Below are 20886 nucleotides of genomic sequence, written 5' to 3' on the forward strand. Positions count from 1 at the left end.
CCCTCGCAGTGACATGGATGCTGTGGTGGGTGAGCCCTGCCTGGGTCAGCACTGGGCCCCCCTGGGTGCTCCAGCCCATCTTGCACCGGGTGCTGGGGCTGTGCAGCGTGGTGGCTGTGAGAGCCAGCTGGCCAGGAGATTATTTTTAGTCGAGTCATTTGATACTGGGGAAAAGTTTGTTTGATTAAACCCCCCTCCAATAGCCCCCAGCACTGGCAGATTTGCAGTGGCTCTGCTGGGAAGAGCCACTCCCAGCATCCCTGGGACCCAGTGAGAGCCAGGGCTGCATTCCAGGCTTGGGAGCTTTGTACACCGGTAACAGAGGGACTTAAACAAGGTGGGAGGGAGGGAGGGAGGGAAGGAAGGAGGGAAGATGTTTACAGGCAAAGGCTCCTTGCACAGACAGTCCCACACACAGCAAAAGGTGTGGGTGAAAGAGTCAGGCCAAATGTACCAAAATGGGAGGGTCGGGAAGGCAGCATCCCGTGTGCCAGTGTGCTGAGGACAGAGAGACACGGTGCTATCAAAGACCGGCCACTTGGCTCAGAAAACATTCCTCTCTCATCACCCACTCGTATATTACACAGTGTTTTCTGGGCCATTGTGGCAGCAAAACAACACAACAAAGACCACTGGAACACCTGCAAAGATTGGACAGAGGAAAGAGCCAAGCTTGGAGCACCCAGGAGCTGCTTCAGGCTGGGAGAAGCTTCAGCAGCAGACATCAGACAACCTCTTGTCTGGGAAACAGCTTTTGTTCTGCCACGCCAGGGTTGTCACAGCTGGAGTGACGCTCCGGCAGCAGAGGCCCCTCCTCAGGGCTCAGCACCGCTTCTGCTTCCCAGGAAAAGCTGAGTGGAGCCTGGATGGAGCCAGGCTGCTGCTCAGGCCCCATCCCAGGCCGGAGGTGTCTCCGAGGCCAGTGAGCCCCCTGAGGGTACAGGGGCTCACCTCGGGTAGCACAGCCCCAGATACAGGAGCCCTCCTACAGAGCACCACTCCCAGGGGCATCAGCTTTAGGAATATCAAAACATGGAATTATCTCATCTCTCCTTTAAGAGCAACTGTTAAACAACACCACTACTATTTATATAAATGTACGTCAAAGAGCTCAGCACTTCTCCAGCACACAGAGCCGGAGACTGCCGGGGAGCAGGACCTCAGGGCTGCTGCAGGCAGCGAACCCCAGCGCCAAGGATGCCTTCAGAGCATGGGCAGGCACATCCCTGCTGGGGTGGCAGTGAGAGACAGGGCTGTCAGGCCTGACACAGGGGCAGAACCAGGCACAGTTGCTGGGAACACCCATCCTGACAAACAACCCAATGCCCAAACTTCTTCCAGCACCGCCTTTGAGACAGTCTCATCTCACCCCCTCTCCCTGCAGCCCTGCCTGCAGGGCAGGCAGGTCTCTGCAGCTCCAGGCAAGACACCCCTCATCACACATCCATCTCATCTACGACCTGCCACCCCAATTCCAGCTCCACATCAGCATCCCAAATCCCCAGGAGAGCAGAGCAAAGGCAGACACAGACCTGAAGGGGTGTGTACCATCCACCGCGGGCAGGAACTGGGAACAAGGGACGATGCTTAGCACAGCTCAGCGTTCCCCTTCCTCATATGAGCTCTTCCACCCAGCAGGGGAGAGGTATTGCTCCGGTGGGAGCAGCTCTGCAAACAGCAGGGACCAGGCTAGGAATAGGAATAGCCTAGGATGGGAAAGCCAGTGTGATCCACACGCCGGCAGCGCCCGGAGCCCGGCAGCGCTGAGCGCAGCCAGAGAGCGCGCCCTCAGGAGTTTGCTTTCCAAAGAAGGGCACAGCCAGGACTCCTTAAGATAATTTCCAGGCTACCCTCCAGGAATTATCTCCGCTCCTGCTTAAGAGTACAGGCTGTCATCCCTCCAGAACTACACTGCCCTTCTCCCTGTACTCCCACCATGAGGGGATTCTCCTTGGAAAGGCCCTCCAGGGCTTCTGGTCATCCCCCAGCACAGGGCACACAGACAAGGCAAAGCAGAGGCATGGAAACAGCCCTGAGCTCATGGGCCTCAAACTGTCCCCTTGAGCAGCCACAGGCACAGGGAGAGCAGTCTCTCCACATCCCAGCCCACCATTCCCTGCATCTGAGAGCCAGCGTATGCAGGTAGCCATGGACAGAGCCCCACCACCCTGAGGACAGCCTGAATCTATATTTTTTTTTAGTGCACAGCAGCAGCACTGACTCTGCACATCACACCTCGGCTGCTCCCACACCCAAGGAATGGGAATATGGGAAGCAGTACTGCCAAGCCTGGTAAGTCAGCCTGAGCTGGCACATTTCAAAGGGGACAAGTGAACCCACGTGACATCCGAGTTCAGCATCAGTCCCCATCTCCCTGAGCCCTAAAGCAGCTGAAGAAGTGCCAAAGTACGAAGAGGAGCAGGAGCTGCCCGCATGAGCCAGGGTGTGTTGGAAGTTGCTGTGCAACAGAGAAAGAAAATGCTTTAAAAATAAATAGAGCAGCCTCTGGGAAGAACTGCTGGCACAAGGCAGCGAACCCTGGCTCCTTGTTCCGGAGCACCTGGAAGGAGGCAGCATGGAGGAAGGGGCTGAGAGCAGGGCACTGCTGCTGCTGAGGGACATCAGGAACCCAGGTCAGCTTGAAACCACAGACGTAAAGAGGATTTGATGTAGATACAGAAGGAAAAATAGGGAACCATGCATGAAGCCCTCAGTTCTCCTGTACCCTGCCCTGGGAATCGTTTGTTCGCTCGTGCCAAGGCTGAACACACGTGGTCCCAGGATCACAGAATGATTTGGTTTGGAACGGACCTTAAAGCCCCTCTAGTTCGAACTACCCTGCCATGGGAAGAATTTTTCCAAATATCCCATCTAACCCTGCCCTCTGTCAATGTGAAGCCATTCCCACTTGTCCTGCCACTCTGTGCTCTTCTTAAAAGTCCCTCTCCAAACCTCTTGAAGCCTCTTTTAGCACTGGAAGGGGCTCTAAGGTCTCCCCAGAGCCTTCCCTTCTCCAGGCTGAACAACCCCAGCGCTCTCAGGCACTTCTCACAGGAGAGGTGACGGTGAGACCTGGGAGCTGCTCACTCTGGGCTCCCCAGAGGGCTGTCCCCACCCTGAGTGGCACTCCCCGCATCCCGGGCATCGCCAGCACTCATCCCAGCTCTGGGTTCATGCTCCAGCTTATGGCTTCTCCAAAAACACCTGCCTTAGCCAGGAGCTGGGATGGGGCAGGAAGGACACCCAGCTCGGATTGCAGCATCACAGGGGGCAGCATCCCGTGGCCACGAAACCGATGTTTAACCTGGCAAAGCCAGGGAGAGCAAGCTCTCACTTCCAGCGGTGCCTTGACTGAGGTGACTCACACACCTCAATGTGTGTCAGTGCCTAATAGACCCGCACAGGTAATTATGCCATCCTGGAAACAGCAGATTCCCGGCAAAAGGACTCACAGCAGCCCTGAGAGGGGAAAACAAAGGGATGCTGCAAAGGTGAGCAACAGCAGGCTTTATTTGTCTTTGACTTCTGCTCCCACTATGCACAAAGAATCGCTGAAAAGGTCTCATTGTTTGTGCAAAAACGAAGACAATCCCTCGCACAAATTGCGCGGCGAAGAAGGGAAGGGGATAAAAGTCTGTCCTGCCATCCTGGGGGGGAAGAAATTCCTCCCTGTGACGGTGGTGAGGCACAGGTTGCCCAGAGAAGTTGTGAATGCCCCATCCCTGGAAGTGTTTGAAGCCACTCTGAGCAGCCTGGCCTCATGGAAGGGGTCTCCCTTTGGCAGGGGAGACTGGACCAAGATGATCTTTAAGGTCCCTTCCAACCCAAACCATTCCAGAATTCCATGCAGAGCATGTGCTATGTATGCATCCTCCACTGCAGGGTCCTCACCAGCAGCTACAGCCACAAGCATAAGGACAGAGCAGAGCCCTAAATCCCTGGTAAACAGAGCAAAACCCTCCTGTTTCCACCTTTGAGGAGGAAAACCAGGTTTTCATTTGTTCCTTCACCCAGGCCCTGTTCACCTCACACACCACAGAGAACCGAGTGGATTTGCCTTATCCTGGCTCTAGCGATGGGACAAATGGACAATAAAAAGCAATTTCTTGCCTGGCAACATCACACATACACAAATGAGACCCTGAGGACCCTTCAGCAAGCAACCAGCTTCCCTGCTGCTCAGGAAAGCATGTCCCAGGACACACTGCTGCTTAGGGACAACAGCCTGGACCAGCCCCTTCCTTTCCTCCCATTCCCCATCCTTCCCTGTTCCTGCCATCCTCAGCCGCTCCAAGCTGCTGCACACCCCCAGAGCTCATCCTCTGAGCCCAGTTTCTCCCACACTTTGGGAGATGGGAGAAAAACAAATAAATGTTATTGTGGAGCTAAAAAGAACATTTCAGCGGTCCTGCTTCTTCCACGAGGACTAATAACCTGACCCAGCAAGCACCCAGTTCTCACCTCCTACTCAATGCACACACTCCCAGGAAGTGCCAGGGGCCCCTCTCCTGCTCAAGGGAGACCACCAAATCCCTCAGGAAAGGCTGGCTGCCAAAGGCTGGACCCTGCAGAGGACCGTGGGCTAAGGCAGCCTGGACATGAGCCTCAATGCTTTGCCAAGGTGCCAAGTGAAGGGGTTGTGCTTCTGGAAGCCACCTGGCATTGCAGGCACTGCTCTTTTGGATACACCCAGCTGGACCCCAGCCACCATCAGTGGCCTCTTCTCCCTCCAGTGACACAGCTTTGCCCCCAGCTCTGATGCCAATTCCCGCTCCGTGCCACAGGCACAGCAGTGCCGATCGCCCACCATCTGCCTTGCTTCCTTCCAGCCAGCAGTTCCAGCACCTCCCTTTGGACCAGAGCCCCTGTCTTATCATTGGGCTCCCTCTCCTCCTCTCAGTGTTTCTTCTTTCAACAGGAGCTCATCCAGCTCCGCTTTCCCTTCTTTTATTCGCTCACTACAACTGCTGGCATTGAGCCGCGCTTGCCTTCCCTCCTTCTCCTCTTCGTGGCATTATTTCATCTCTGCTGTTCCATCCCTCTGGAGCACGTTTCTCAGAATAATTTGTGCCACAGCAACCTTCCTGACAGAGAGCTGCTTTGTGGGACCCTTAAGCGTGGTGCAAATGAGCTCAAATTAAGGATGAGACTAATTCACGGAGCAGAGGAGGGCAGGCACAGCCAAGAATAACAGCCTAGCCCCAACCTCCAAGCTCATGCTGCTGATGGCTGGAGCCTGGAAAGATCCTGCAGGAAAAAAACAATGTACATCCCTTTTCTTACACCACTCCTTATGTAAGACGTGCATCAGCCCAGCGCAGCATTCTCCACAGTCCTGGCTGAGCAGCCAGCCCGGGCAGGGAGCTAGAAGGAGCTTTGCTCTGACCCAAGCTGACTGCTCCACGCATCAGCTCCATCTCCCTGCTGAAATGATGCCCCACAGCTCAATTAGTTCCTAACTCCATCACAGAATTGGTCCTTTTGCAGCAGCACGTGCCCTGGGAGCTTGGACTTCACCGTATTTGCAAACATCAGCCCTCACACTGTGGTGACTGCCTGCTGGTGGCCCCCCCCAACCATCCTTCTCCGTCTCCAGGAAGGAGACGCTCCTCCAGCCGAGGCTCCTCCACAGGCTACACACACTCAGCTCTTTTTACACCTGGGAACTGCCATCTGGAAGTTTGAGACATCTCCGGGATGGCAGAGGCCTGGCAGTGTGAGACTGATGGCGTATGTCACCCAGCCTGCACACACCAGGAGGGTTCTCCTCCGGCAGGGCTCAGCCAGCTGGCACTGCCCAGTTGTCTGGCACAGCCATCCCACACTGCCCACTTGACCAGCACAGCCCTGTGCTCACCACCACTCCCACACTGGACACCAGCAGAGCCCATTGGCTCCCAGCCCCTCAGCAGCAGGCAGTGCTATTTCTGGCAGCGTCACTCCCCCTCGCTCTCCTCTTGCCCACTCACTCCTTCCTAAATAGCTTCACGCCACTGATTTCCCCATGCCAGCCATCCACCGTCTGCCGGCAGGATTCGGAGCACCAGCAGCACGGGGAGAACCAAGCAATCATCCTTCACGGCCCCCAGCCCCCACCTGCACAGCTCAGAGTGGCAGCAACCAAAACCCATCTCTCCCAAAAGGGTACCACGCTGACACATCCACCCTTCCCAGACTGGCACGGATACATGACTCCCATACAACATCTCGGGTTTAAACCAGGTCATTTTCTTGCTTCAAACCTTGTTTGTGTGTCGGCTGCCAGCTGAACCCCTTGGGAGGGCTCCAGTCTCCCTCCAGGGCCTGTCAGTCTGCCTGGGGTGTGTTAAAACTCCAGCACAGAATCACCGTTTGGGAATACTACACTCTTGTGTTCTGGGTTCTTCACCCTCCCCTCTGCCTGAAATGGGCTGGACAGTCCCTAAAAACAGGGCCAGCAATTTGTTAACAGTCCCATGCTGAAAACCTGGGGTGCTCAAAGCCTGTGCATGCCCCAGATGGGATCCCACATCTCAGCACTGGGCACAGGGTCCACAGGGTCAGCCCTGCAGCCAGGACCAGGCTCCTCCAGTGAAACCAAAGCTTCCCCTAAAGCAGTGGCTGCCAGGGCTGAGTTTTTTGCCTCCCCAGCTGCAAGAGCTGCTCACAGGCTCTGCCCCAGAGCCACACAGCCCTGTCACCTTCCCCAGGCAATGCTCGGCTCATCACTGCACCGGGGCCCATGGAATCATCAGCCTCAACGAAGGGAGGAACCTTAAAGATGATCTTGTTCCAGCCCCTGTGCCATGGGCAGGGACACCAGGCTGCTCTAAGCCCTGTCCAGCCTGGCCTTAAACACTTCCAGGGATGGGGCAGCCATGGGTTCAGGAAAGCAGGTCTGTCCTGCTCCTTTTTCCTGTGAGTGAACAGCTCTAACATGCCAACAGGGAGGAAGCAGGCCTTGTGTCCAGAACTTTGCTCTTCCCATGCTTTGTTGGGGAAGCACCAGTTGGACCCTAAGACATAAATCTGCCCCATGTCCTCCAAAAACACCCCTGAGCCAGAGCACTGACGCCTTCCAGCTAAAGCCGCTGCTACGCATGGGCCAGCCCAATACAGACCAGAGCAGATCCCTCACGTATCGCCCACTCCCAGGCACGCCCCGCAGCCCCTCGGGATGGATCCCCAGCCTTGCACACACAGGCTGCATCTTGGCTCATTTCTACCATGCTCAGGTTTATTTTGCAGAGGAAACCTGGCCCCAGAAGCTCAGCAGCAAAGCTTGTTAGCACCAGCGAGTGCCGAAGGAAAGTGTCGAGCCGCCTGCAAAGAGCTTCCCAAGCTGTCAGCAGCCCTGCAGTGCCGGGAGGCACAAGACTCAACAAAGCCTTGGCACCCAAGGTACCCTTCTGGAGAAGCTGTTTGGAAGCAAGAATAATCCACGGTGATTTAAGGCTCTTTCCAGCCACGTTGGATCTCCAACCAGGGTGCTGAACCACCCCATAGCCTGGTGGGGATCCAAGAGCAAGCCCAGGTATTGACCTCACTTCCAAGAGTCAAGGGTGTCCCACAGAGTCCCAGCAAACTGCCAGGAGCTGAGCCAACACCTCTGGGTCAAGATCCCTTTGCCTCCAGGCTTTCCCGCCCCACCTGCAAACCAAAGCACCACAGCACAGACCCCACCACACAGCCTTGACTGAGGATGCTACACACCGAGCAATGCATCTCTAAAAGAGGTTTGGGTGCTTTCCACTTCCCACAGGAGCTGTAACACGAGGCCAGTACTGAGTGTTTCTAAAAATCTCAGCCTGCTGCGAGACGTGGAGCCCCGTGTACGTAGAGCCTGCTTGAAATGGCTAACGGATTGCATTTTTTCCAAGCTTGCTACTTCCATATGCCAGGAGGAAAAAAAATAATAATAGAAGAAAAAAAAGCCCTAAATCAGAGCAGTGATAAATTTCTAAAGCCACTGTAGCAAGGGGAAAAAAAAAAACCTGTAGTAGAAGCAGCCTCCCAGAAACTCCCCTGTGCTGCAAACGCCAAATTAAGTCGAAAGGAAGAGGAGGGGGAAAACCCACTTCCATAACAACATATTGTGGACAAAAGGACAACAGCAACCACGGTCTGTCACTGCTGCCATCCAATTCAGCATCCACTGCAGCAGCTCATTATTTGAGAAGTAAAACCTGCTCTTTCACCCCCAGGTCCAAAGCAGGGCATGGAAACACAGGCTGGCCCCACACTGCCTCGGGAGAGCAGGAAGCGTGCAGCCACCAGGCTGTCACCTGATGGGACTTAATGAGGAGTGGCAGGGATGAGGGTTCACCTTAAACCCAGCAGAAGTGGCCTGATTTCACCCTCGTTGCTGGGCTTCCTCCAGGGACCACTGAATCCCACCAGGCTGACGCACAGCTCTCGGACATCTCCTGTGCCGAGTGCCTGCTCACACGGGGCACAGCAGGGAACAAGAGGCTCGGCCACCCAGCAAACCTGCACGGAGCTGCTCAGCATCCCCAGGGCCAGCTCTGGCCCATCCAGGAAAGCCTCGGGCAGCGAGCCCTTCTCTCCCACCACACTCCCAGGGAGCAGGAGGGGGAGCTGCTGGTGTGCCCCACCCACCCCTCGTGGTTTCCTGGGACCCTGTGCCACCCAGCACGCCAGGATGGATGGATGGATCCCCTCTGGCTTGTTAAAAACGGACTCTAACCTACGGCTCCCCCGGCACCGTCCCCCTGGCCCCAGGGTGACCAATGTCGCTGGCATGTGACCAACAGCCCATCCCGCACCGGGGAGGGCCACAGCCCCCCGCAGCACAAGCAGGCGCGGGTGGGCAGCAGAGCCGCGGAGTTCTGGCTGGACAAAGCTCTTCTTCCCCTTCCCTGCGGGATTTCTCCCTGCGTTTTGCCAGCATACTCCATCCCAGGCCGGGGAGGGCTGCGGTGGTGCCGCCCCTGCTCCTTCCCGTCTGCAGCACCCAAACAAGCCCGGCCCCAGGGCGGGGATGCTCCGGCCCCAGCTCAGCCCCCAGGTCCCAGCACGGAGCTAAAGCCACGGTGCCATCCCAATCCACCGCAGCGTGCCCGAGGGACCCTGCAAACCTAATGATGCTTTGGTTATTTATGAAAACCCTGGGGTCTGCAGGCAGAAAATCAGGGAAAATTCAGCTCGCTCCAGGGAAGGGCTGGCCCAACCCAAGGCACCGTGCCATGGAGATGCAATCCTGTCTCAGAACCAGAGGAGCAGCAGTGCCTGACAATTCCCAAAGCAGCCCCAGCCACTGAAGCTTCAGGAAAACACACACCAAGCAAGCTGCTGATTTACTGAAGGGTCCAGAAAAGAAGCATGGTGTGGAAAAACGTGAGTTTGGAGAAGAGATGAAAAATGCAGTTATTTGGCATTCAGAAGATGAGATAGAGGCAACAGAAGATGAGATAGAGGCAACAGCATCCTCAGCTCCACCAAGCATGAGAGGCCACCAGAGTAAAACATTGCACAGCCAAAATAGGGCTGGACCAGAAGTCACTCCCAGTCCTCCCTCCTTGTCCCCAGTTTCAGAAAACAGATCTGAAAAAGTTAATACGAGAAGCTAAGAGCTAATACAAGAGCGAGTGTTTTTCAGCTCATTTCTTTAGACGACAGACTAAAAACCTCACACATTTCTATATCCCAGTGCAATGTTTACATTCCTTTGCTGAAGGAAACAGCAGGAGCAGCCCAAAGCCTTCAGCGTTCAACCTTTGAATCTACCAAACTACAGATCCGCCCCAAAACAAGGGGAGAAAAGGGATAAAAACCCAAAGACATTTAATGCAACCAAGACACGAGGAGACCTTTTCAAGTCACCCACACCCTCCAGTCCTTTGGAAACACATTCAACACTCCAAGACAGCTTTTATATATTATGCTGGGAACCACACGTGGCCCGAGGGAGGTGATTTGTCTACTCCTCACAGTGAGGGACAGCAACAGCCACCGGCAGCCCAGGCGATTTGACGACGTGCACCAAGGCACCAGAATCACACAGGCAGCACCTCTTTCTGCAGCCACAGCCACCCAGTCCAGCTCCAGAGAAGCCCCTAAAGTCGAGGCAGGGGATGGGGAGGTTATTCCCACCCCAACGTGCCAGTGTGAGTTAGCCCATCACAGCAAAGCAGCATCACCTGGGCAGATGGAGACATTTCTCAGTGCAATCCCATAAAGCGACGATAATAATAATGTGCTGCAAGACAGGGTGATCAATTCCTGGTGTAGGGTACTTGTGTTTAATAGCAAGAATCCAATATCACCTGGAAAGAAGAACTGTCAAGCCTCAGTATGTACTCTGTAGCTCCAGGAGCCACATTCCCCTTATTTGCCAAGTCTGGTCTGTTTAATATTAAACCCCCCCCACCTGAATTATTAAGGGAACTGATGAACAAGAGAGGGAGATGAAAACACTGTAAGCTGTCTCTCCTATCTACCCAACCTGATTTTAAATCCTCACTTTGACTCAGCCCCTGCTGCTGGCACTCCATTCACAGCGTAAGCCTTTATTAGTAAAATACATATTTAAGCCATCAGAGCAGCTCCAGCTTCTCTTCTCATCACCTCGCAGCAGCTCTCCTCCGCTGGCACTGCGGGTGGGACGCTCCCCTGAGGGTGACAGGGCTGGAGTGTCACACATACAGGTGCACGCCCCTCCTTTCCCCTCTCCCAGGCACGGGGAAACACCAGAATCCCAGAGCCCCCTTCCTGTCCCTGTCCCCCCATGGTAGGAGAAGCCTTCAGGATGCTGAGGGGAAAGCATCACGACCTCCCCTGGACCCTATCCCCATCCCCTGCACCCCTGGGAGAAACTGCCTTGGAGATCCACGCATGGGAGCTCCCACCTTGTTACCCAACACCTCTTCGGGAAGTCTGGGCCTGGAAACTTGCCTGTTTGGGGCAGAGAGGTTGCAGGAGGAGAGCCAGTGGGATGGAGCCCGAGTTCCCCCCTCCTGCTCTTCACGAGCAGCTCCTCAGCCCCGGCAGCAATTCCTGGTCCTGCCGGGGAGAGCATCTCAGGACGAGCTGCACGGTGAGGTGAGCAGGGAAAGCGCGAGAGCGCATGCAAGAGCTTCATGAATTCAAGACAAAGAGAACAGGCTTTGGGGAAGAGACCAGCGTAATTAAAACATTAATTCAGATTACACCTTCTGCTCTGGGCGAGCTCCAGTCATCCAAAAATCCCAGCAAGGGATAGCGCCAGGTCAGAGCCTGGCTCCACACCACAGCCACAGCCCCAGGCACACCAAAGCCCTCTCCATCTCCGAGGCAGAAGCTGAAAAACCACCTTCCTTCTGAGGGACTCAGGGAAAACAAGCTCCAGCTCTCAGGGAGCAAAGAGACAATTAAATACCTGGAATAACAAGTAGGAAATAGGCGACGGCTTCAAGGCTAATAAACCCTCTGAGCAACACTAACAGCTCCCTGCATGAGCACAACAGACAAAGTGACTAAAACAAAGTCACGACAGTCACAAGTGAGTCGAGTGAGACATGGCAGCAACCGAGTGAGTTTTGGCAGCTGGCTGGAAGCAGGCACTGGCACAGGAAGCAGGCAGGGCACACTGCAGCATGCCTGGCCAGCTGTAAGCTGGCCACACAATGCTGGGAGAAGTGAAATGCCACTCCAAAGGTCCAGCTCAAGAGCCTGGCCCATAGCTCAGTGGCAGAAGGGTAAAATCCTGCAACAGAGTGAGAAATTCTCCCTGCATGATCTTAATACCACACACAGGTGCTGTCTGCCCAGGGTGCGGGTGGTAGCCGGCCACAGGGCAGGAGAGATCTGCTGAGCAAAGAATGTCAGCTCCAGGAGTTGCTGGGGGTAAAAAGTGCCAAGAAGGGAGGAGAAGAAAGAAAAAAAGTCATTTTGTCTGGTGGAAACCGTCTAGTCCAACACAGCAGACACACTTCATTTCAATTTTGCTTTTTATATCACATCTACCACAAGAAAAACAGGACCAGATTTAAAAGATGGCTTTCAAACCTAAAGCCTCCAAACCTTCAACTTCCTGTTCTGGCACACACCATCAAATCTGGACATTTTAAAAGCTTCTACCCTCTTCTCAGCCTTTTTACTGGTTCTCATGATTTTGCCTGGTGCAAACCAGCGTCACCCTACAGAAACACTTCAACTTCAACCAAGCTGCTGCTTCCAAGGCTGGGGACATCCCTGTCTGTGGTCACCAGACCACACCCTGGTCCAACACGTGGGATGTCTGTGGATTCCCTGGATCACCACACTGTACCCTGAGGAGCTGATTTCCTCCTCTCCTTGCTCAGCATCACCCAAAGGCATTTGAGGGCATTCCTCACCCCCTGTGACACTGCAAAGTGCTCCAAGACCCCGCAGCGCTTTTGGTGCCCCAGGATCTACAGAGGCGATGGACAAGTCAGGCTGGAAGGGGAAGCAACCTCTCCCAGAGCTCAGCGCCCAGAGAGAGGGAGCAGGAGAGCATTTACAGGAGAGCAGGCAACAGCTCTCCTGGTGCACGGAGTGCAAGAGTGGTGGCTTTCCAGCCTGGACCAGAAGCAGGCTGGAAGGAGAGGGAGGAGCTGCACAGGCAGGTGTGAAGGTACACATTGACAAAGCAAAGCTCTCCTGCCTGGACCAGCTTCCCACAGGGTTACTGTGCCCATCCAGCTCCAAACCAACTGGCATCCAGCCCATTCCTGCTGCCCGTCCATCCCAACCCACCCTGGACACAGTCCAGCTGCTCCCAGGCAAGGAAAAGGGCTGGAAGGACAGGCAGGGCTGCACTGCAGCCAGCCCTGGTGGAGAGACCCCAGACCTAGAGCAGCCTCCAGGGCAGCACCAGCCACCAAAGATGGGATGGGGAGGCAGGAATACCACTGAACACTGAGCAAGGAGGACCAAAGGAGAGGAAAAGTAGAGAGGCACATAAAGGATCCACAAATGCCCACGTAGATGTGGAAAAGCCACGTGAGCACCATCGCACCAGAGGACACTGGTGAAGCGGCCGCCACCACGCACTGCCACAGAGCAAGAGATCAACCCGGTCCCTTCTTCCTCCTCCCAGGAATCTGGCACCCTGGAAAAACCTGCCCATCCTTTACATTCTGCAAACCTCAGCTCTAAAAATAACGCTCGGTGCAAATGACACATTTCGCGTGGAGCCGGCGAGCGCAGCCCACGGAACCAGACTCACTTTGCATCAGGGACAGGTTTTGTAAACAAGGCTTTTTAAAGGTTGCTTAGTAAGCCATGATCAAGCATCCAAAGCCATCGTTGAATGGGGCAGAACTGAAGGAGGGACCCCATTGCAGGGAAAAATCCCTCAGAGGAAAACAGGGTGGGGAAAACCCAAGGGCTGGCCCCTGTTTCCCAACGTGTCCCATATGCCGCAGCTCACATTTATAAGATTTTAAGATGGAGTTTCTCACCCTGTATCACACCACAAGAAGGGTCCCAGCTCCAGCCATGCCCACAGCAACAATACTCCCCTCAGCAGCTGCTTCCAGAGAGAAAAACTCCTATTTTTAGGGAAAGCAGAGGCTCAGAGATAGCCAGATGACCCCACAGCTGGGGGCTGTGCACCACCTCCCAATCCCCCAGATAAGCAGTGTGTGATCCTTCCCTGGCTGCTGCAGCCACTCCCCAGGGGCCAGGATGAGAGGCAGAGCAGGAGGAAGAGTGGCCCAAAGTGCTGCTCAGTTAATCACAGTAATTAGCCACCATCTTGAGTGACTCCCATTAGTTACAGCCTGATTTTCTCAGGCACAGTCAGCACACGAGGTTTCAGTTAAAACTCATCTCGAAACCAACATGGAGGTACCACCCTGACCCATGGTGGGGCTCATCCAGAACATGGGAACATGCACAGGAGGTGCTCTTTTCCTTGAAGGACCTGGTTTAATTAATTTTAAACTGGGTATGATTTCCCAGCCCTGCTTGGGAAGCCTCAGTGAGCACACCACGGCTTTGGAGAACAGATGCTGGAGGGCAGGAGTGGGGAGGTTTGCATCTTTCCCACCCAGTTCCAGGATTTGAACCATGCCACGAGTGCAGACCAGAGATGGAATTTCTCTCTGGAGCACTGACCATGTGCTCCCATCGCCTCATGAGCCCCGTGGAAACCCAGAGCAGGCAGGGAAGCACAGGCACCCTGCCTGGATTTTTGGGAGCAGGATCGCTGCCTACACTCTCCAGGGCTCTTTGCTGGCAGTGCCAGCTCACACAGAGCCCTCCACCCTCCAGCACTCACCTCTAAAAACCACACGCGGTGCCTCAACGCCAAGCAGGGCACCCAGCACAGACCCATTTGCTGAAAGTGCTTGCGCTGGTTCCTGTGGGAGGGCACGAAGCAGACGGAGCCAGGGTAACAAGGGGTTAAAGCCCACCTTCCGCCTGCAGCTTGGAAAAACAAGGCAAGGAGAATGCAAATGCACTTTGCTGAAGCAGAAAACTTCACAAAAATATTAGCCACAGCTTAATGGGCTCTCTCCAGGGATGTGCTGGCAGGGGTGAGGCTCAGCTCTGCCCACACCTCTGTGCTTTGAGGCACCTTTCCAGCTGGTTTGTGCTTATTTATAGGCAGCAGTCCTTGGAGAATCACGGGAGCAGATGCAGCTCAGCCCCTTCCCCCTGACAGCTTTGAGCTTTCTGCTGCCTTTCCGGCAGAGATCAGGCTCAGACGTCTCCAGCATCTCGCCGATGCCGGGGGGCAGGCGCTGCGCACCAGGAGCTCGGGGTGTTTTTAGCAGGATCGCCCATTATCTGCATGTGAAATGAAAGGAAATCGAGTGTTTTGGCACTTAAGAAATAGAACAATAATCCTGAACCAGGCTGGGAAGCACAGATGCCTGTGGACGGCAAACTGGGCAGCAGCAGGGCTCGGTGCCTCCACAGGGAGCAGATGTTTCGGTACCCGTGCTGCTTTGTTTAAACAAGTGCCTGGAAAAGCCAATATTGGATCTAAATCCACAAAAGGCGGCCTCTGAAGCAGGGAGCACGTATCCCAGCATGAAAAACCCTAAAGACAACACATCTCTGCCGAAGAGAAGAAAAACAACCCTTCTGAGCCAATAAATAACACAGCTGGGCACAACTGGAGGGTCACCTTGACATGGGATTTTTTGGGGAGAATCCCTTCCCCAGAAAAGCAGGGGGGGACCTAGCCCCTCATTCTGCAGGTGCCATATCCCAGCACCACAGGGGAATTGTGGAGCAACTGATGCCAGGGAACATCTGACCCAGCCTGCTGCTCAGAGCAAAGTCAGGATGATGCCAGAGGTATCAGAAAGAGAGAAAGCCCAAAGCCTTTGCCCCCCAAGCCCCTGGGCTCCCGCCTGCCCTGATCATTTCTCAGCCTGACAGAGAGCTCAGCAGCCTCTCCCTGGGCACGAGGCCTCACGCCCGTGACTAATGGTATGTTTTGACATCCCTGAAATACTCCAGCACTTCATTTCAGCCGCAGGGAGCAGGAAGGAAGGAGGGGACATGCTGGTGGGGAGCCGGCACCGGGGAGGGAAGGGCAGGAAGAGCTTTTGCAAGAGCAACAGGCAGGGATAAAGCAAAGCAGCATGGAAAAGACGCGGGAGATGGACGAGGGGCAGGTTGGGACCTGGAAGGCACCTGGGAAGCCTGTCTGATCCCCTCTGCTCCTTGGCTGTGCCTTCCCTGGAGCTCCGTGGAGCTGCAAGGCACAGGATTTATTTATCATCTCCTCCCGAACACACTGCCTGAGTGCGGACACAGGGATGCTCTGCTAACCTCCAGCAAGGCTGGGGAGGGATGCAGGATGGCCTGGGACCCCTGCCCGGGGAGGCAGGAGAAGGCAGTGTCCCCAGGCTCCTCTCTGGGCTGCCTCCGGCAGAGGCAGGAAGGTGACAGACAGCGATCCCCGGGGAGGTTAATTACCGAGCCCCTCTTCCCTGTGCGCAAACCGGCACCTCCGGCCCCAGGGGAGCCAGCGGAGACACAGCCCCGGGCTCTGGCAGGGCAGCAAAGAGCATCCCAGCCACCAGCCGAGCTGCTGGCCGCCACCATCTGCCAGCCAGCAGCACCGCGGAGAGGAGCAGCCGAAGCCATGGGGGGGATCTGGCTCTTTTCCTGACAGCTCTTGCTCATCACCAGCTGCTCCCGCTGGGGCTCAGGCAGCCCTGCTGCACCCCAGGGGCTGCGGAGAGGCAGGAGCGGGGTCCCTGCACTGGGCTCCTCATCGCCACATGTGGTGGCCGGAGAGACAGAGGTGGGAAGTGGAACAGCCTTGGGAGAACCGGCCCAGAACACACCCTGCCCCGAGGGAAGTGGCCTAGAACAGCACCAGACTCACCCCAACAGAGCAAGCAGAGCCTCCTCAGCACCGAGGCAGAAGATCCACCCCCCTGCCTGCATCACCCTAGTGTCCACCCATCCATTCCAGCCACGAGCATCCTCGGTGGCATCCATGGATCCATTCAACCACGGGATGCAGGAAGGAGTAGAAACTCCGGCTGCCATCACCAGAGCGCCACTCGCAGAAGTTTTCTTGGGTCACTGGGAGCAAGGAACCCATCTGGCAGCAACAGAGGTGCTGGAGGAGTGCTGGGGGGACTGATTTCTCTTTTCAGCTGTCACTAAAGTCATCGATGTGGCTGTGAGTGATTCACACCAGTACATGAAAAGCCTGTGAGTCACACACTGGATGCAGTGGGTGGGTGCATTGACTCAGCCACGCCGGGGATGGGGCACGGGGGGCTGCAGCCTCACACGGCCAACGGGACAGTGCTATTTGCATGGGGTCAGAGGCACAACTGCCTGCCAGAGATCTCACACACATGCTCAGGTCCCCACTAGTGCCTTCAGCAGCGTGGGTGAGCCAGAGGGAGACTCTGCCTCGCCACCAACCTGTCACCTGCCCAAAAGAGGTGCCAAGGTGCACCGGGGCTGGGCCGTGCTCTCACTCAGCCTCCCACCGGCAAAAGGTTTGCACTGCCCTGTGTGGCAGCAGAGGAGGAGGAAACCCCCAGGTGCTCAAGGGATGCAAATGCATCCCAAACTACAGCGAACAAACTTTCCAGGTACTCCAGGACCGCTGAGGAGCAAAGAAACTGAGCCAGGCAGCAGCAGAGACCAGAGGGGAGCGCAATGCCAGGGCCTGATGCCACCACCACCTCCTCCACCTCCCAGTCCTGTAGTCCCTGTCTGCAGTCCCCACATCCAGGGGAGCTCAGCCCACCCGCACAGAGACCTGCGGTGCTGCATAAATGCTTTGGGGAGGCAGAGCTGAAGGAAAGCCCTCCAAACCCCTCTCGTTTTGATGGCACTCGGTCTCTCCAGTCACTCAGCGGGTGCTGGATGTGCCCCAGCCTTGCCAAAGCTGCCGGCAGCAGCAGCCGAGGCTGCGAGTGCATGGCTCATCCCGCTGACAGTGCCTTCCGTGATGCTCTGCCTCCTCTGCCAAATCAGCCCAGCCGTGGATCGGGACCAGCCGAGAGTGTCACCGCATCCCACGGCATCCCGAGCCCAGACCGCCCCATCTGCAGCGCGGACCAAGCCCAGAGAGCAGGGTGAGACCACCCCGGGGGCGCGGGGGGATGCGGCCCGTGGCGGACACAGCGTGGTGCAGGGTCCAGGTAGCGCTTGTCAGTCCAGGATCGTGGGGGAAGAGTTATCCCTGGCCCCGCTCCAGCCGCGCGAGGAGCCAGCAGGAGCCACGAGCACCAAAACACACGCTCTGCAACGCAAGAGCAGCTGGGAGAGCTGGAACAACGAGGCAAACAAACCCTGATTTAGGACCCCACTCATTCATCACTGTCACCAGCAACACCCAGGCACTCGGGAGCAGGACCTGGACCCACGGAAAGCGGGGACGGGGTGCAGGGAGACAGCACGAGACAGAGCACTGGCTGCCGAGGGCAGGAAGAGGAGAGGAGGAAAGAGATCCCGCACATTTGGGAAGCCTTGGGCTGTCAGGGCAGGTGGACTGGGGCTGAACGAGCCCAGTGCCGCCCTGCATCCAGCCAGGGCTCCCCAGGGCGCTCAAGGCAGGGAAAGAGAGGGGGGTGACACCTCAATCCGGCTTCACCCACTCACGCACTGGGGTGTGAGGGTGGGCAGCCCCCGGAATGGCCCCACTTACACATGATCCTTCCGAGGGTGGCGGGTCCCCCGGGACCCCCAGCCCCCCAAACCACGTTCAGCAGAGAGCCGAGGCTCCCTTAATACAAACTTTGCGAGAGCCGATCCCCACACCCCAGAAACCTCGGGAATCGGAAAAACCGGGAGCGGGGCTTCAAACTTGGGGTGCCGTCCCAAAGCGCTGCTGCAGCCCCCCGAGCTCCCCAGGCACAACCCACCTGTGGCCGCTGGCTGCCGCCGGCTCCTTCCCCCGCGCTCCATCCCCGGAGCCCCGCGCATCCCGGAGAGCGGCAGAGACAGAAGGGAGGGGAGGAGGTGTCCACCGGGAATCGCTCAGAGAGAGGAGGAGGAGGAGGATGGAGACAGCCCCAGCTGGCGTCTCCCGGCCGTCCCCAACAGGTAGCAGCGAGCGGGGGGGGGAAGGGACACACGATGTCCCCGCGGACTTTGGGAGAGCGAGCGGGAGCTGGCCCAGGGCCACCAGCCCGCTGGGCATCGCTTACCTGGAGACAGAAGCATGGATCCGGCCGACGGTTATTCCAGAGACATGATTTGTAATGGAAAAGGGAGGAAAAGAGCCGTGGGGAAGGGAGGGAAAAAAAGGAGGGAGGGGAGAGGAAGAGGGGAGGGAGAGACGAGAGGAGCAGGGAAGGAAGGAAAGGGGGAGGGGGGATAAAACGAAATTTTAAAAAAAGAGGGAGAGGGGGGAGAAAATAGAGACAGTTAGAATCTGTCTCCTGCCCACACAGTGAAAAAGAAATTTCTGACAATCGGAGGAAGGGAACTCGCACATAAACCAGAGGGGGCAGACGGGCGATAACAAAGGAGGGAAGGAACCGAGACAAAACACGGCGGCAACTGCCCGGGCACACAGCCCCTGGCTGAGCCCCGGGGCAAGGACGGGGCACGCGGCCTCCTCTCCGCCCACCCAGGCCACCCCGGGGTCAGCCACTGCCCAGCAGCAGTCCCCACAAACCTGGCAAGGACCGCCCCAGTGCCCCCCCAGCCCGTGCCGGTGCTCCCCAGTCCCTCGTTCCCGACCCGGGTCTCCTCCTCTCTGCGCACACCAGGGCACGGTGACCGTAACAACCAGCCAGAGCAAGGGCATCTGTGGCGACAAGGGACACGGATGCACATCCCCCGGCTCCTGACCAGCCAGACAGTGCTCCCACGGCACGTGAGAGCTGCCGGTGGGAAGGGGGTGCATTCCAGTCTCCCTCTTCAACCCCGTTTGCAGCCCAGTTTGCAGCGGTGCAGCTCCACTGCTCCTGCTAGGGCTCCGTTTTGCTTTCCCAGGCAGCAGCCCCGGACAGCTGGACCCGGAGGTGCAGGGTGGAAGGGCTGCAGGTGACACAGGCGCTCTGCATGTCGCTCAAGGAGCCCCGCAGCACCGCCGCTGATGCTGCCTAGGGCTGCTGCTCCAAGGCGGCGCACAGACACTTCTTATATTCCCCCTCAGCACGGGCAGGGACGAGCCCTGGCACGGCACAGCTCAGCACGAGCCCGGCTGGTTGGCACAGAAGCCCCCAAAATCTTGTCACTGCTGGCTTCTCTGGGGGAGCACCCACTGCAGCCTCGGCCGGGGGCTCCTTTGGGTGGCCCACGCCACAATGTCCCTTTCCCTGGGCTTTCTCCTTTCACCGCCCTGCAGAGTATCCCGGGAAACCTGTGAGGCTGGGCAGCATCCAGCAGCACCCTGGACTTTTAAGCTTCCGGGGCTGGACACAAAGGCTGCGCCGAAGCTGCCCCTGACCCTTACAATGTGCTGCTCCGTGGCACACAGCCCCTGCCCTGGCACATCCCCCAGGGCCGGGGCACCGCTTCTGTCCCTTGTGCTTTGCCAGGATCCTGTGTGGCTCTGCCGTGCCTTGCTGGCATCTCTGGGGCTGGGCAAGCAGCAGAGCTACTCCCCCAGCCACCCCCTTACAGGGACACCCACCTGTGCCACCCGCCCGGGTGCTGTCTCTCTAAAACCTTCATCCCTAAATCTGAATGAAGAAAGTCCCAGAGACGAGCACTTCATTTAAATATCTCATCCAACACTCCCTTCATTCATTCGTGCTCCTGCCAGCACCTCGGGGAGGAGGCACAGAAGAAAACCTGCGTATTCCCATTCTCTTTGGGATGGATAAAAATCCCTCAAACAACTCCCAGGCCACTGCAGACACCAAAATCCAGCCCAGGCAAGGCCATTCGGGCATGTACAGAAGGGTACAAACGCTGCTACAGGGTCCACTCCTGTCCGTAATTCTCCCACTCACTCTCCCGCCTTCCCACAAGCTGGCACTGATAGGGATGAGAACGTTCCCTGTTAGAGGGCATCCCTCCAGCTCCCCAGAGCAGCGGCTTTGACACCGTCTCTCGCACAGCCCTGCATGTGTGGTGCTCCCAAGTCCTGCTTTCCATGGCCTCTCTGCAACTGGGACTTATCCAGGTGGGAGCCAGATGGAACACTCCAAGACCACTGCCCCCGTGACGAGCCCAGGGTAGGTCGATTTAAATACACATGTGCTGCTCCTTGGGGACCAGGGATGCCTTGGATTCAGACGTCTCCATGGTTACCTGCTCACGGTGGGAGCTGGGGGTAACTGAACTCTGGGGAGTTCAGCATCCATCTCCCTGTCCCCCATCCCTAGAACCCCACTCAGCCCCCTCTGCCTTCCCAGCAAGGCTGCTCCCGGCTCCGTGCAGCACGAGGGGGAGGAGAAGCGAGGTTCTCCCCAAGAACTTGTTACATTAATAATTTTGCCGGCTCCTTGGATGATTGGGCACGAATGCAGATCAGCTTCCTCATCCCAAAAGAAA

At 56.7% G+C, this 20886-nt stretch overlaps 1 protein-coding gene across 9 annotated transcripts in view; it reads right to left on the reverse strand.

Moving 5' to 3' along the window:
• Window positions 1–18671, reverse strand: part of CACNA1E (calcium voltage-gated channel subunit alpha1 E) — a 129691-nt gene extending 111020 nt beyond the window's left edge. For 3 of the 9 annotated variants that reach the window (XM_048312168.1, XM_048312161.1, XM_048312165.1), the window contains exon 1: window positions 18585–18668. The gene's annotated coding sequence lies outside the window, so the exon portion shown is untranslated. Of the gene's footprint in view, window positions 1–18584 lie in introns of all 9 variants that reach the window. The other 6 variants (XM_048312162.1, XM_048312159.1, XM_048312167.1 and 3 more) reach the window with 4 other exon arrangements.
• Window positions 18672–20886: the final 2215 nt, after the last annotated feature.

Source organism: Corvus hawaiiensis, chromosome 9 (assembly GCF_020740725.1).
Source record: "Corvus hawaiiensis isolate bCorHaw1 chromosome 9, bCorHaw1.pri.cur, whole genome shotgun sequence".
Lineage (NCBI taxonomy): Eukaryota > Metazoa > Chordata > Aves > Passeriformes > Corvidae > Corvus > Corvus hawaiiensis.